Genomic DNA, 14677 nt, shown 5'->3' with positions numbered 1-14677 from the left:
ACTTGTGGTTACCATTGACAGGAGTAGACATCTAGGTTGGCAAGGGAGAATGGATTTACTGGGTTAAGAACCTGTTCCACTGGACTGAAGCTCAGCACTGAACTTTATAATTTGACGGTCCTCCTTCTACTGCATCTGTGGAAAAGGAAGTAGATATCTGTACTGACTATGATGATTGATCCCAGTTGCCAGGGGGACTATTTGGATGAATGACACAATGGGAGCAGTAGGAGCTATTTCTTAAGCTCAGAGGCTTTTCTAGCAATTTCTTAGTACTTTTATAGCCAAAGGTATATGTTCATGGAAAACACAGTGTGACTCTATAAAGACAGTTGCTTTGAAACCTAGATTATATTGAGATAAGGCTTTGTTTACCTCTTCAGATGAAGAACTCTAACCAGTAAGGGTACTAAATGAGAAAAAAGAAAACTTGGGGCAACTCAAAGAAGTTCTTACTTTATTATCGTTGAGTCCAACAAAGGCAGTGTTATTCGAGTTATCTTCTTTCTTAATTTATGCATCTAGCTTTGTCTTTCATCTATCAACCTAATATATTTTTATCTTTCCCTTTTTTTCTAGGATTCTAAACAGTAGCAGTTCATTTCAAAATTTAGTTTTCAGTTCATGGAATAGTCAAGAGTGGGATTCTGATTATACTGGAAGAATATGGTTGGAAAATCAGATATTAATATAGCTTCTATTATTTCCCCAATTTTTGGAAAACCAGTAATAGCATTTTTGCTTTCTGTAAATTCTGCTGTTCAGAATCAGGTCACTCTTCTGTAAAGTAGACAGACTTTGCATTTCCAAAGTTCCTTTGCAATCGTCTTAGTAGGAGGACAGGAGAAATTTTACTTTTATTCTTATTATATTTCTGTATCTTCCCATTTCTGGACTTTTCTATAAGTGGTTGTCCTCTAAGCTTCCAGTTGTGGTCTAAATGGCCCTTTTTCCAATAACCATGGTTTGAGTTCCAAACTATGGGATTGGATACATTCCTGAAAGGGATGTCCTTTAACTTTGCTCCAGGATTCTGGAATTCTACCTCCTCTGTAGTTCTTTTCACCTTCAGCCATAGCAGTGGTAACTGTTTCCAGAAATCTCTAATCTGTAGACATGCGCCTCTCTCTTTTCCTTTTTGAACTGTTGACATGTATGTCAACTCCTTTTACTAAATTATGTTGTTGTGAAATACTTAAAGTGGCTTCTTGAGTTTATCCATTAATTTTTCTATTCACTAATTTATTTTTTTGACAGATGAGAAAACTGTTATTGTCCCCAATTGCCCTGGTAGTAAACATTGTGATTTTTGATGAAATATATGCTTGCCTAAAAGAGAGTTCTCAAATCTCAGCCAACTTGGAGCTATATTTAGTCTTACGAGAAAATTCTGGTCAACTGCAGCTGAGTATAAATGAAACGATGTTTGTAATAAGAAAAAGGAGGCTCTATCCTCCCTCTTCCCTGCTCATTTTAGCTGGAAACAAACATGAGGTTCGGTCCTTCTGAAGCTTGCAGAGAAAGGAAAGCCTCTCAGAAATTTGGAGATGGAGGTAGATGCAGAAAGAAACTAAGGCTTGGATACAATCATGGAAGAGAGCTGTCTTGAAGGGGTAAAATTTTTTAATGGAGAGAGGCAAATTTTATCCTGTAAAAGTTAGTCATTTCCAAGCTTTGCCACCAACATCCAAATGAACACCCAACATGGACATTTACATAATATATGAATATATTTACATGATATATTTTAGTTCTCCAAACTAAAAATACAAATTTTAAGTACTTCCAGTGGTAATATTAATTACTCAACTTCTTAGGTAAATTAAATGATTAATCTTAATTTTCAGCTCCTCTCCCTCCTTGCACACAATCTTGGACTACCACTGCTTACAGCAGAGACCAAGTGACATTTTCCCCTTTTCTGTGGGCTTCCACCTGCAGGAATCTTCTCTGTGAATATACAGCCCCTGTATTGCCTGCAAGGAGCTGCAGGTTTGTGTGCTGAGGAGAAAAAAATTCCTCCCTGCTTGCAGATGATTAAGGAAGTTTCCAAAGGGATGAACTGCCTGCATTTTCTTCAGCAACCTAAGGATTCTAAATATATGCTACTGAATGTGTAAAACAAAACTGTTTATTCATGTGTGTTTGTCACCCTTTTATTTGAGAATTCCTAGACCTATTTAAACTAAATTGGAGCAAGGGTATTTGTAGTAATGCAATCTTAAGCATAAGTTTTGTGCTGTATACTAAATCTATTTTGTGTTCCTTATTGAAGCATATCATAGGGTGAAAAGTTATTCTCCAGGGTTGTTTGAAGTGAAGTGTAATTAGATCTTTGTGATTGTTCTCTGAGTAAGGCATACATGAACATTAATATGTCCATGGACAGAGAAACCATATATAGTGGCTGCTAATGAGAATCCCAAATGCAATGACTCCAAGCCTTAATGACCTGTATTTCTGATGTTTAATAGTAAAATGTATCTCATTGTAAAACATCAAAAGGTGACTAGTAGCAGGGGAGTTTTCTTTTCTTTTTTTTTCTTTTCCCTTTAATAGTCCTGTTAAGCAAAACTGAAAAGGTCACTGAGTAAGTAAGTGATTTAAATCATACTCATGTTGATAATTGTTTTTTAATTATTATTATTTTTAAGATTTTGAAACCTGGACAGTTTTGTTAAATAGGATTTTCTTACTCATGTTTTTGTTACTTCATAGTAACTCTTATGATGCCCATTTATTTAAACTTAAAACAGACCTCCTTGAAACATATTTGAGTTATTATGTGACAGAAGTTTGATGTTGTAGAAATAAAATTTATAGTTTTATCAGCATTTTCTGGATATTCTTCTGAAAGTACCCGCAACTATTAAAAATTCATACTGAAGTCAGAAAAACATACAACTAATCAGAAAGTATGACTATAATGATTTTTTAAAAAGGTTTTATGGTTCTAACAAATAAAAAAAATACTAAAAAAACAAATTTTATGATTCTTTACTCAGTTTAATACTGTTTCTAGATAAATCATTTTGCAAGCATTCCTTTTCTTAGGACATAGTAAATTCATTACATTCAAGTAAAAAATTGTTTTCCTCACTAAAAGGAAGTCATCTGCTAGTAAGAACTCAAAAAAAAAAACAAAAAACAAAAAAAAAAAAACAAAAAAAAAAAAAACAAACCAACAACAACAAACTCTTTCGATTTTGAAGTGATTATCTTCCAGCCTCACAGGAGACCGGTAGTAGCGAGGTGCTTGTCCTATAAGAACTTACCACTGTTTCCACTGGACAAAGAAAAATGATCATCCTAATGGGCAACAAACCCCGATTTCATAAGCCTTCAATTTTTAGGGGAAAAGAGGAACTTGATTTCAGTATCTGATCTCCTGAGTAGCTCCTGTTCAGTACCATATCTCCTTCACTTCTTGTGATCATAACTCGGGTTAGATCTTAGGATAAGTTAAGGAATATTTTTTCATGAAATATTCCTTAACTTATCCTAGTTGATTCTAAATGTTTCTCAATTGAGAAACATAAATTTATAAAATGTTCTATGTTTCCATATGTGAATCTGAACAGAGTAGGTGCTCAAATATTTACATTCTCCCCAACAGGCTTCATTTAGATACCAAATGTCTACATAGTATGCACACAAGCTCCTTCAAAGTGGCCAAGTTATTCACTTCTACAAACCCCAAAATTGATTTTTTTCTGGCAGAAATTCATGTGAAAATAGTCACAATGTTCCTAAACCATAGGGCAGAGTAAGCTTTTATTATAAAATATATATTTCATACATAATTTATGCACTTTAAAATGTTTGTGGCCATTGAGGAAAGTACACTTAGGAAATTTAGTTGACTCATTCTCTGTCTCTAAACTTGGTGTTTATCTTTGTATTTTTAAAGATTTATTGGTTGGTTAACAATTTTCAAATATAATCATTAGTGAAATGGCAACCTATTCAACTAAAGCCATGTGAGCAGAACTATCATTAGATTCGATAAACATGACATTCTATTTCTTACTGAGATATGATACAATTCTTCAGAAGAAATTATATATATAAACACAAAAAGAATAGTAAAGAATGAACCTTGCAACTTCAATCAACATAAAATGAACTCTAAATCAAATACCAAAGTATTTTGAGGTAGGGGGGTATTGAGGTGCTTTACCATTGAACTACATATCCTGTCCTATATATTTATTTATTTATTTTGAGGGTCTTGCCAAATTGAGGGTCTCACTCTGTTGAAGAGATTGGCCTAGTACTTGAGATTCTCCTGTCTCAGTCCCTTCAGTCTCTGGGATTAAAATATGCACCATTGTGCCCTACCAAAACCCAGAGTATTTTGAAATAATATTAATTTACATTTTACTATTTCCCTACATAAAATATATATTCCTCAAATATCATTAGAGGCTGATTCACACTAATTTTACAAATAAAACGTATTAAACTCTAATTCACATAAAAACAAATATTATCAAACTCTAACCATTAATTAGCAATGAAAACTGTTAATAAAACATTTTATTATAAACTACATGCCACTGTAAAGTTGAATATTAATTTTTGGTCAAAATAAAATTATATAATTAAAATTAAATGGCATTCATTTGAGTCTTAAATTTTTAAAATATTACAAAGTTTATATATTTTTCTCTAAAACTTTGCAAAAATATAAGTAATGTGGACAAGGACATAAAATTTCTGAAGAATTATAATAACTATCAGTTATTATTATTAACCAGGACAGACTATTAAAAAGTATGAAACTTTAAACTGTATTTTTCCTGAAATTATTTTATTTAATCTTTTGTGAATTATGTAGCCAATTGCTGTCAAATAATACAGCATGCCTTTCAATATACCCTCAGTGATAAATGTAAACCCAAGTGAAAATTGGAAAATGGTAGCTGAAGTCTTAAAGCACTGATTTGATATTTGAATCTATTCTCATATACTCAAATGTCTATTATTACTTCTATTATTGATTTTGCTTCTCACCTGAAGTTTTTATAGTGAAAATTTGCATCATATTTTAATCCCATAAAGGGAAAATGTATTTTTAAAAGGTGAAATTACAATGAATAAATAAATACATGTATCTGGTTTGGTCATCTGTTTCTATCATGTTTGCTACAGTTTGTTGAAAGAAGTTTATTTTTATGGATGCTCATTCAAATATTGAGTTATTTTCCTGATTGAAAAAGTTGAACTGCCATGCAAAATACTTATGTTCCTTTGCTGGTTCTTCCAGCCAAATGTTAAATTCCAGAGAAATTTCAAAAATATTCAAAAACTAACTTTTCAGCTAAAGAAGTGACAGATTTTAGCTTTTATTTATTTGTCTGGAACATGGGACTTTGAAAAGTATGCCAGAGTGGTAAACTTCTACCATTCATTCAACAAACGAAAACATTACTAATTGAATATTGGAATTAAAGCAACATTATCAAAAGATAAATGAAAAAGTATGGGTGGCTTTGTGAGCATTTTTTAAGACTGTGCAGAGTAAACAGAAAGTTTTAATGCATAGTCTGCTTATTGTAACCTAGCATTTCATTGTCAGTATTCTTGGACTTCCAAAACCCAGGATGATTATAATTATCACAATACAGTAGTGAATGGACCTATTTTACAGAAATTAAGACAAATCTACTAAAGGAAGCAAATAATTGCATGTCAGAGAGAAGAAAAATAAAACCTTAACTTTATTCAAGTAATGTTGCACACATACTACATCTGGATTTTGTAATATATGCAGGAACATATTAGTTTATTATTTCAGCTAATCTCTTGGAGTTCTGTCATTACAGCTGAAAGTGTCTTAACAGATACACTTTGATTTTCAACTTTTGAAAAAGAAGAAAAATGAAGTGAAATATTGGCAAAATACTTGAGAGTATTGGCTTTTACCACATAAGTATGCCATTAGAACTCCTTGAGTTTTATCAAAAGTACTTATAAAAATCAATGATTGAGGAAGAGGATTTTCCCAATATCTGAAAACTGCCCAGGAAATCACAAAACTGTCATTAGGAAAGTTCATCATTGTTTAGTAGCTCTATTGCTGTGGCTTAAGATATTGCTCAAATTTACTTGTGAAGTCAATTTGGAAATCATTCTGACTTTATGAACTTGTAAAAAGTTACATGATTCAGCTCTGTCCTTTAATATATAAAATAATAAGAGTTATTGTAAAGGTTAAAGAGGATAGAACATGTAGTGTGCCTCCTTTGTCCTCAGTAAAGTGTTACCGTTCTCTCAGCATTTTCTTAAGAAAATATTTTAGTTACAGATGGACACAGCACCTTTATTTGTTTTTTTTATTTTTATATGGTGCTGGGGATCAAACCTAATGCTTTGCACATGCTAGGGAAACGCTCTACCACTGAGACACAACCCCAGCCCCAGCCCCAGCCCCAGTCCCTTTTCGGCATTTTTGCAAGGAACATTTGTTACAGAAATTAAAACTCAATAGTATTGCCTTAAACTCACACTATTTCTAATTTTAATATAAATTTGATTCTTATTCTAATTTGTCTATAAACTGATCCAATAACATATAATAATAACTAGGACATAAATTCAAGACATTTATTTGAAATTTTAATATGTAACACTGATTCCTAAAATTAAAACTTTTTTTTTTTTTTTTGGCATCAACTCTCAGGGACTATGTATTGTGTATATTCAAAAAGCACAACAATGACCTAAAGGGATAGGCAGTACAATCCTGTCCTTCAAAAGCAATAATCTCATGCAAGATAAAACCCTGTATCAGAGATTTGTAGGCTGCATTATATCAGTAGAGCTAAGTTATGCTGCATTCATAAATTCTAATTTCTCAGCAGCTTTAAACACAAGAACTTATTTTTCATTCATACTACATGTCGATCTTTTGTCAGGCTCATTGCAGCAAATTAGACACGTGAATGGTACATCAATGCAAGGTGTAAGAGACCACCCTGACAGAGGACAACGGGGATAGACCATCAAGGTCAACAATGTCAGGCTTTGGACCCCAAATGAAGTATTTCTTTAGCCAAAGTCTATCACCTGGTCTCAGATTACTTCAGGGTTAGATGGAGGGTAGAGAATAATCCACCATTTAGTTAGAAGAAAATCAGAAGTAGATATTGGTAAAAATTTTTTTTAAAAAATGAGGGGCGGGGGATATAACTCAGTTGGTAGAGTGCTTGCCTTGCATGCACAAGGCCGTGGGTTCAATCCCCAGCACAAAGACAACAAAAAAAGAGTAAGGTAAACCACAAATATGATTTGTCCAAAAGCTTGTAGTTGAAAAGAAACTTACACATATGTGAGATTTATCCTCTGAGATAAAAAATAGCCTGCACTGTAATTAGAAATGATTTCCTGGGTTGAGGCTCTAAGGGAGATCTAGAGGAGGCAGAAGAAAAAAATAGACCAATTTTTTGATGGAGGCCAGTGTCAAGACTCCCCAACCTCATGATCATAAACATGACCCTGGCATGATGTAACAGAAGGAGCTGGGTGTAGCCAAGTGCATGTCACAGTTGTCCAGTACACATTCAGAGGGCCACTTTCTTTATCATGCATGGAACCCTGGTCATTTTGAGGGCCACCAATAAGGTAGTTCTTACTGTACACTAAATAATGAATGTGAGTCATAGGAAAGGGGTGGGATGTTCAAATCAAGTTCTTGCTTGATTTACTAGGGACCCTATTAGTCATCTTTCTACCACTATGACAAAACACCTGAGAAAGTCAACTTCCCAGGAGAAAAGCTACAGAGGCTTCATACAAGGGTCATTTGGACTGTTGCTTCCGGACTTGTGGTGAGGCAGTACATCATGGTGAGACCACACAGTGTAGGTAGTTTCTCACCTCATGGTGGCCAGGAAGAGGAAGAGATCAGGGTCCCACAGTCCCCTTCAAGGACATACTGCCAGTCAAGTCACTTACTCCCAAAGACTTCAAAACCTCCAAGCAGTGTCAGGAGTTGGAACCAAGGCTTTAACACATTGGTGGTGGGGAACACTAATCCAAAACAGCAGGCATGTAATGAGAACTAGACAGGAAGCTTTCCAAGGTGCCAGCAATTTACCAAGATGTGAATCTGTGGGGCTGCCCCCATCCAGGAGAAATTTTGTCTTATTTAATTCTCACTAAATTTCAAGAATATTAAGTGTCTTGTGCAATAATGAGAACTCTCGTGAGGAACTTTTAAAAGACAAGTTAGCAAGTCACCTGTCAACTTTCACTCAAGAGTGACAAAGTCTCTGCCAAGGAGAGGCAATGGGGCCCCCTGGAACTCTCTTCCTCTAGTTCTGATCTCAGGCTGCACATGAATTGTATTGTAGCATCTGCAATTAAATTTGAAACAAATTGAACCGCCTGAGATAGTTACAAGAAAAATTGTTACTATCATAAGAAATGCTAACATAAATGTAATATGTATAATTATATAAATATGAAAATAATGCTTTTAAACTGTAATGTAATGAAATGTAAAAATTCGGAAATTACACTTTCATTTTATAACTAAAAAGTTACATGATATTCTTGCTTAGAAAGTACTTTATCTAACAATTATCATATGTTTAATTTGGTTTTATGTAAAATTAAGTAAAAGAATATTTTGTTTAAATAAATAGAAGTCTCAAAATAGAAGAATGTCTTAGTTTAAAATTAAATTTTCTTTTAAATCAGGTCTGGCTTTGAAGAGAAGTAAAATAGTTATATTAATTTTTCTGTCCATTTAATAAAATATTAGATATAAAGGTCAGCAATATTATTTAATTAACAACTTTATTGAAGTTTATATGAATTTGCATAATGGCTACCTGCTATTAATTATGTATGTATCTTATGATGAATAATTCTGTGGAAGAATTAAATGTCTACATATTTATAATAGCAATAATTCACTATTTTAAAAAGACACAGGAAATAAATTAACATGTTTACCTTTTATTTTTGACAGCTATAGCCTGTTTTTGTGTAATGATAATCTTCCTGCTAAATTAAAGTTTTAACTACTATGGTTTAGAAAAAACATTATAGTTATAGTATATAATTTGAACATCTTCCACGGCTTCTGTGGGTCTCAAATTTGAGATGTATGTACCTTATTTTGATTAGAAACGAAAAATATTGACAATATAATCATTTCAATTGTGTTTCCAATTTGTGTGCTTTTTTTTTTTTCCAAATTGTGCCTATTGAGAGTTTGAAGATCTGGGCAGAGCATCAGGTGTGGTCATATGTATTCAGCAAAGGGAGAGATTTCCACACATGCTCCCAAGGAAGTAACTACAAAGTTATCCTCTTTAGTTAAAATAACTAGACCTTAACTGACTCACATCTGTTTCTAAGTGAGGGGACCAGGACTTGACATGAGAATGTTCTTTCCTTCTTAATAAGAAATGCTGGAAAACTGATAGGAGTTTGTCTCTTTTTTTCCATTAGAAATTTCCAATTATCAACCCCTGTTTATGTAGCAGAATAGCAAATCTGACTCATTGCACACCTTGGGCACCTAAAGTATATTTTCAGCATTAAGTCTCTAAGTTATGTGATTGTGCCCCTGGGGTGACACTCCTTTAGATGTTTTATATCTATTAAAATTCATTTAATATTGACTAGCTATAGGTTTTATTTTTCTAACTAAATAATCTCCTGAATGATAATTGTATAATGAGTTACTTGACTTTATACATATTAAAATATGGTCAAAATGACAAAGTATTAAAAAGTGGAATTAACAAAAGCTTAATGGGCCAATAAATTTCTTGACAAAAGTAAACCTTAGGTAGTATAAAACTATATTCTCCCAATTATAAATATAAAAATACATTTTGTTGTTTCTGGCTTAAAAGCCACTTTTAGAAAGACCAGTAAAACAATTTAAAATTTAAAAAGTCCATGTGATGGACAGAATGACAGCCTTTCAATCACTCCTTCACTTGGTCTGAATTATTGCTTACTTCACAATTTTGCCTTACCACCTTGAACTTGTTTCCCCATCTGTGTTTCTGTGGCTATAGGCTGGATTTAGTGAAATTGGAATCAGGACTTCTACTTCCTGGCAGTTTACAGCTAACCAACATTTCATCTGAGGATTGCTACAAAAACGGACTAAATTATAAAATCATGAAATTTGAATGTGCCACTGAAGGAAGGTCTTTTTTTTTTTTTTCTTACTGAATCTGAATATAAGACAATTTCTCAGTTCTGAACAAGGATGGATGTGAAAGTCCAAGCTAGACCTAGGTGGGGTATTGCTAAAGGGACAGAGAGAAACCAGCAGAGATTTTATCGGTCACATGGGGCAAAATAACAAAATTGAGACCTGAGGGCCCTCCATACATGGGAGATTGGCTTCAAACGATCTGTTTTTATACTTTAAAGCTAAAAGGGGCAAAAGACTAAAATGATAAATGAGGCAAAATCCTCAGAGTCTTGGACTGCTTAGGAGAAATAGCTTCTAGAAAAGAGAGCAAGGGGGAGTGGGAGGAGAACTGAGACCCCCAGGGAAGACGAGTTAGCACTGGCACCTGCACCTGCTGTCTCCCTGGAGACATGTCCTTGGGGCCCCTTCTGACATTCAGGATAATTAGAAAAGCTTTTGTAGTCATGTGACTATGTGACAAAAGTAAAGACTTGACGATTTCAAATACAAATTGGTATCTACCCCAGACATTTTCAGATTCTGAAGATGCAGCAGTGCATGGCTAAAAATCGAAGCCTCATTTAGTTCCCTGGAAATCACAGCTGAGATTTCCATGGTATCTGCATGTGGAGAAAGCAAAGAATCACCATAGTGTCCAGGGAGAACTTTGAAAACCCTCATCTACCAACAGGGGTAAACTGAATGTTAGACTAACTGTGAATCAGACTCCACCCAGCTCAGTCTGCATGGGATTGGGAAGATTGGCACACTGTTGTTGCCAGCTGCATACACAGCAAGTAGTAATTATTTCTTTTAGATTATATGCAATTCTTGCTGTGTTTATACAAAACTGACTTATATATACAATAAGTAAACAACAAATGAGATACAACCACAGAATAAAACCCAGATATATAGGAGAAATAGTTAGTATAATTAACAGACAACAGTTTAAAAAGCCTGTACAATTTACAAAGAGAAGTATATTCTATAAAAATATCAAAGAGATACATTGGGATGCAAAATATAATATCTGCAATTAACAAATTATCAGTAGATAAGATTAACTCCAGCTTGCATATAGCAGAAAATATCAGAGAACTATAAAATAAATCAATAGAAAATACCCAAATTAAGGTTCACAAGGAATATATGACAGAATAAATGAGCAATAAAAAACATGAAACATCCAGAAAGATATTTAAGGAGTCAATAATTGAGAATTTTAAAAACTGATGAAAGACATCAACAGATACATAATCTCAGAGATCTAAAACATACCTATTATGATCCCAAAGCTGGTGTCCCCAGAATTCATACAATGAAATTCTTAATCCCAAGTGATAGTCTTAGATGGGGTGCTGTAGGAGGTGATTAGGCCATTCAGGCAAAGCTCCCATCAGTGGGTTTTAGAATCTTAAGAAAAAAGCCCCAAAGAGACCTTGTCTTAACTCTCTGAGCATGGGAAAGTCTGCTCTTTGGGAGAAAGCAGGCCCTCAGGAGACATGGAATGTGTTAGATTCTTAATTTTTTAATTCCCAGGTTAGAGAACTGTGAAATATATATATTTGCTTTTTACAAGCTATGTAGTTAAGTTTGTTACAGCAGTTCCAGTTGATTGAGACAACAGAGAAAATTGTATGTAGGCTTATCACAGTAAAAATGTTAAAATACAGAGATTAAAATCTTAAAGGCATCCACACAAAAAAGATGTACTTTCTTCAAAGAAGCAAAAATCAGACTGATATCTTGTTACATCTTCAAGAACTAAAGAAGCTAAAAGAAAATAAATATTTATCATTAAAACGATGAAATAAAGTATGTCTATTAAGAAAGTATAGTAAGAAAGTATAAATAGGAAATAATGCAAAATAAAAGTGATAGCATTCTAGCTTCAAGTAGGATGGTTTAAATATACTATATTCTGTTTCCTCTGCTATTGATTGTAACAAAATTTATGGAGAATACATACAAAGCATCTGTGTGAGATCTCTGCAGCATGGATACTCAGAAGCAGATTGAGAAAAATAAAGAGATAGAAAATATGATCTATGAACTGGGAGAAAATGTTTGCAAAATCACATATTGGACAATGGAGTTAATTCCAGAATATATAAATAACTATCAAAAGTCAATGTAAGAAGGCAAAAGAGCTCCATAAAAATGAGGCAAAACATTGGAAAAGACACTTCATAAAAAAATGTACAAATGCCAAATAAGTACATAACCAAAATAAAACCATTAACCATTAGAAAAATGAAAATCGAAGTTGCAACAGGATCTATGTATATACTAATGCCAAATGTATATTGATAGTGAAATTAATTCAAGTGATAATTACAAATAATAGTAAGGAGGGAAAACAACTGAGACTCTCCTACATTGCTCATGGATATGCAAAATGGTGTGATTCTGGAATTCAGTTTGACATTTTCTTACACAGTTAAACAGATAATTAGAGTAAGATCAAGCAATTCCACTTTCCAAGGTATTTACCACAGAGAAATGAAAAGTTATGTTCATACAAAAAGTTGTACACAAATATTTATTCATACAGCCAACTATCTCCCCAGATAAGAAGCAACCCAAATGTTCCTCAATGGATGAATGGATAAGCAAATTAGTTTATCCACATAGCGAAATGCTACGCAGCACTGTGAAGGAATGGATATTTATGCACAACGTAACATAGATGAATATTGAAGGTACCCCTAATGACGGAAACCAGTGTCAGAAGATTATATAGTCTATAATACCAGCTGTTTGACATTCTGAAGGAAGCAAGACCCTGGCATCAGAGAACAGATAGAAGGCAAGTACTGGTGGATGATTTTACTACAAAGGAAGAGTAGGATAAAATTCAGGGAGCATGGGAACTATCTCGTATACTCACTGAGGGGCAGGTTAAATAAGGAAATGAGAGGAAGGTATAAAAGATGGTGGAATGAGACAGACATCATTACTATGTGCATGCATGATTACACGAATGGTATGAATCTACATCGTGCGCAACCATAGAAACGAAATGATGTTCCCCATTTGGGTACAATGAATCAAAATGCAGTCTGTAAAAAATTAAAAAATAAATAAATTAAAAATAAATAAAAAGATGAGGCAAGAAAAAGTATGTATGTAGGTCCTCTCTCATAAACACATAACTATAGCAAATAATTCATGTTCTATTCATGTTCTATTTATTATGTACAAAATACCTGTTATATAGCTATAATTGCATATTGTGTTAGTACTTGCATGGATGTAGACATTTGCCAAAACTACTTAGCACTTAAAATGTTTGATTTCATCATACATAAATTATAAAAATAAAAGTGCTTACAAAAAATAATTCTTGAATAAAATGAAATAGAAAACACAACATTATGGAAAGGAAATTGAAAGAAAGCATTACCATCTGCTTTTAATTTAAGTATGATAACTGTAAATGTGCAGGGATAAATCTTAGAAATATAGATGACCAATTATATAGAGAAGTACTTATTATAGATTTAGTGATTCAACATTATATACATTGCTCTATATGTATTTATCATGTTTTGCGTAGGGATTAAAAGTTTTGGGCAACACAATGTGAAATCAAAGTCATTGAATAGATATGTAAATATATATATATATATACTTACATATATGCATGTATATATATGTGTGTATGTGTGTGTGTGTATGTGTACTCCTTTTTAAATCCAGGAAGAGAATTTATTTTAAAATTTCCACTTCAACATGTAGACAAAATTCAAATGTGGAACTTTGGCAAGAATAATTTGATACCATTGATGAGAAACTGTTCATTTTTCAAATTCTTTAATTTTTAATGGAATTCAGATTTTGTTACTCATATGACCAACATCTAAATATACAAAACGAGTCTTGGTCATGAGTGATACATTCAAGTTTTCTACTCTATGGGTTTTTTAAAAATAAATTTTAATATTTTCTCCTTCCTCTCAGGAAACTTTCTTTTCTGTGAATCCCAGTCTCCTGCAGTGGCCCTCAAGGCCCAGGTGTTAAAGGCTTGTCTGTAGCCTGTCGCTGTTGGGAGATGATGGAGTTGTGAAGTGTGAGGTCGAAGAGGAGGTCTCAGAACCTGAGGGGTGCCTTAGAGGGGACTGTTGGGCCCTGGCCTCATCCTCTTTCTCCTTCTATACCCAGTCAGAAGGTGTGATCCATGACACATTCCCCACCAGGATGAGCCAAATAAATGTGTTCTCTTATTAAGTTCATTTATCTCAGGTATTTGTTACAGTAATGGAAAACCTACCAGCCAGAAAGGCTCTGAATTTGTTCATAAAATGATCATTGGACAGCCTGTCCCAACCCCTTGGAAATATAAAAAGTTATTTTCAGCAATTTGTATAGCCAGAAATAAAATAAACAGAGACATTAGCACTAATATTTATGTAATTAACAGCTTATATGGAACAAATATCTTTAATATCTTAGAGTAGACAAACTTGACCTAATGGTCATAAGATGAGGAGTTTTTGACATAAA

Source organism: Sciurus vulgaris (genome assembly GCF_902686455.1).
Source record: "Sciurus vulgaris genome assembly, chromosome: 9".
Taxonomy (NCBI): domain Eukaryota; kingdom Metazoa; phylum Chordata; class Mammalia; order Rodentia; family Sciuridae; genus Sciurus; species Sciurus vulgaris.
This window is presented reverse-complemented; position numbering follows the sequence as displayed.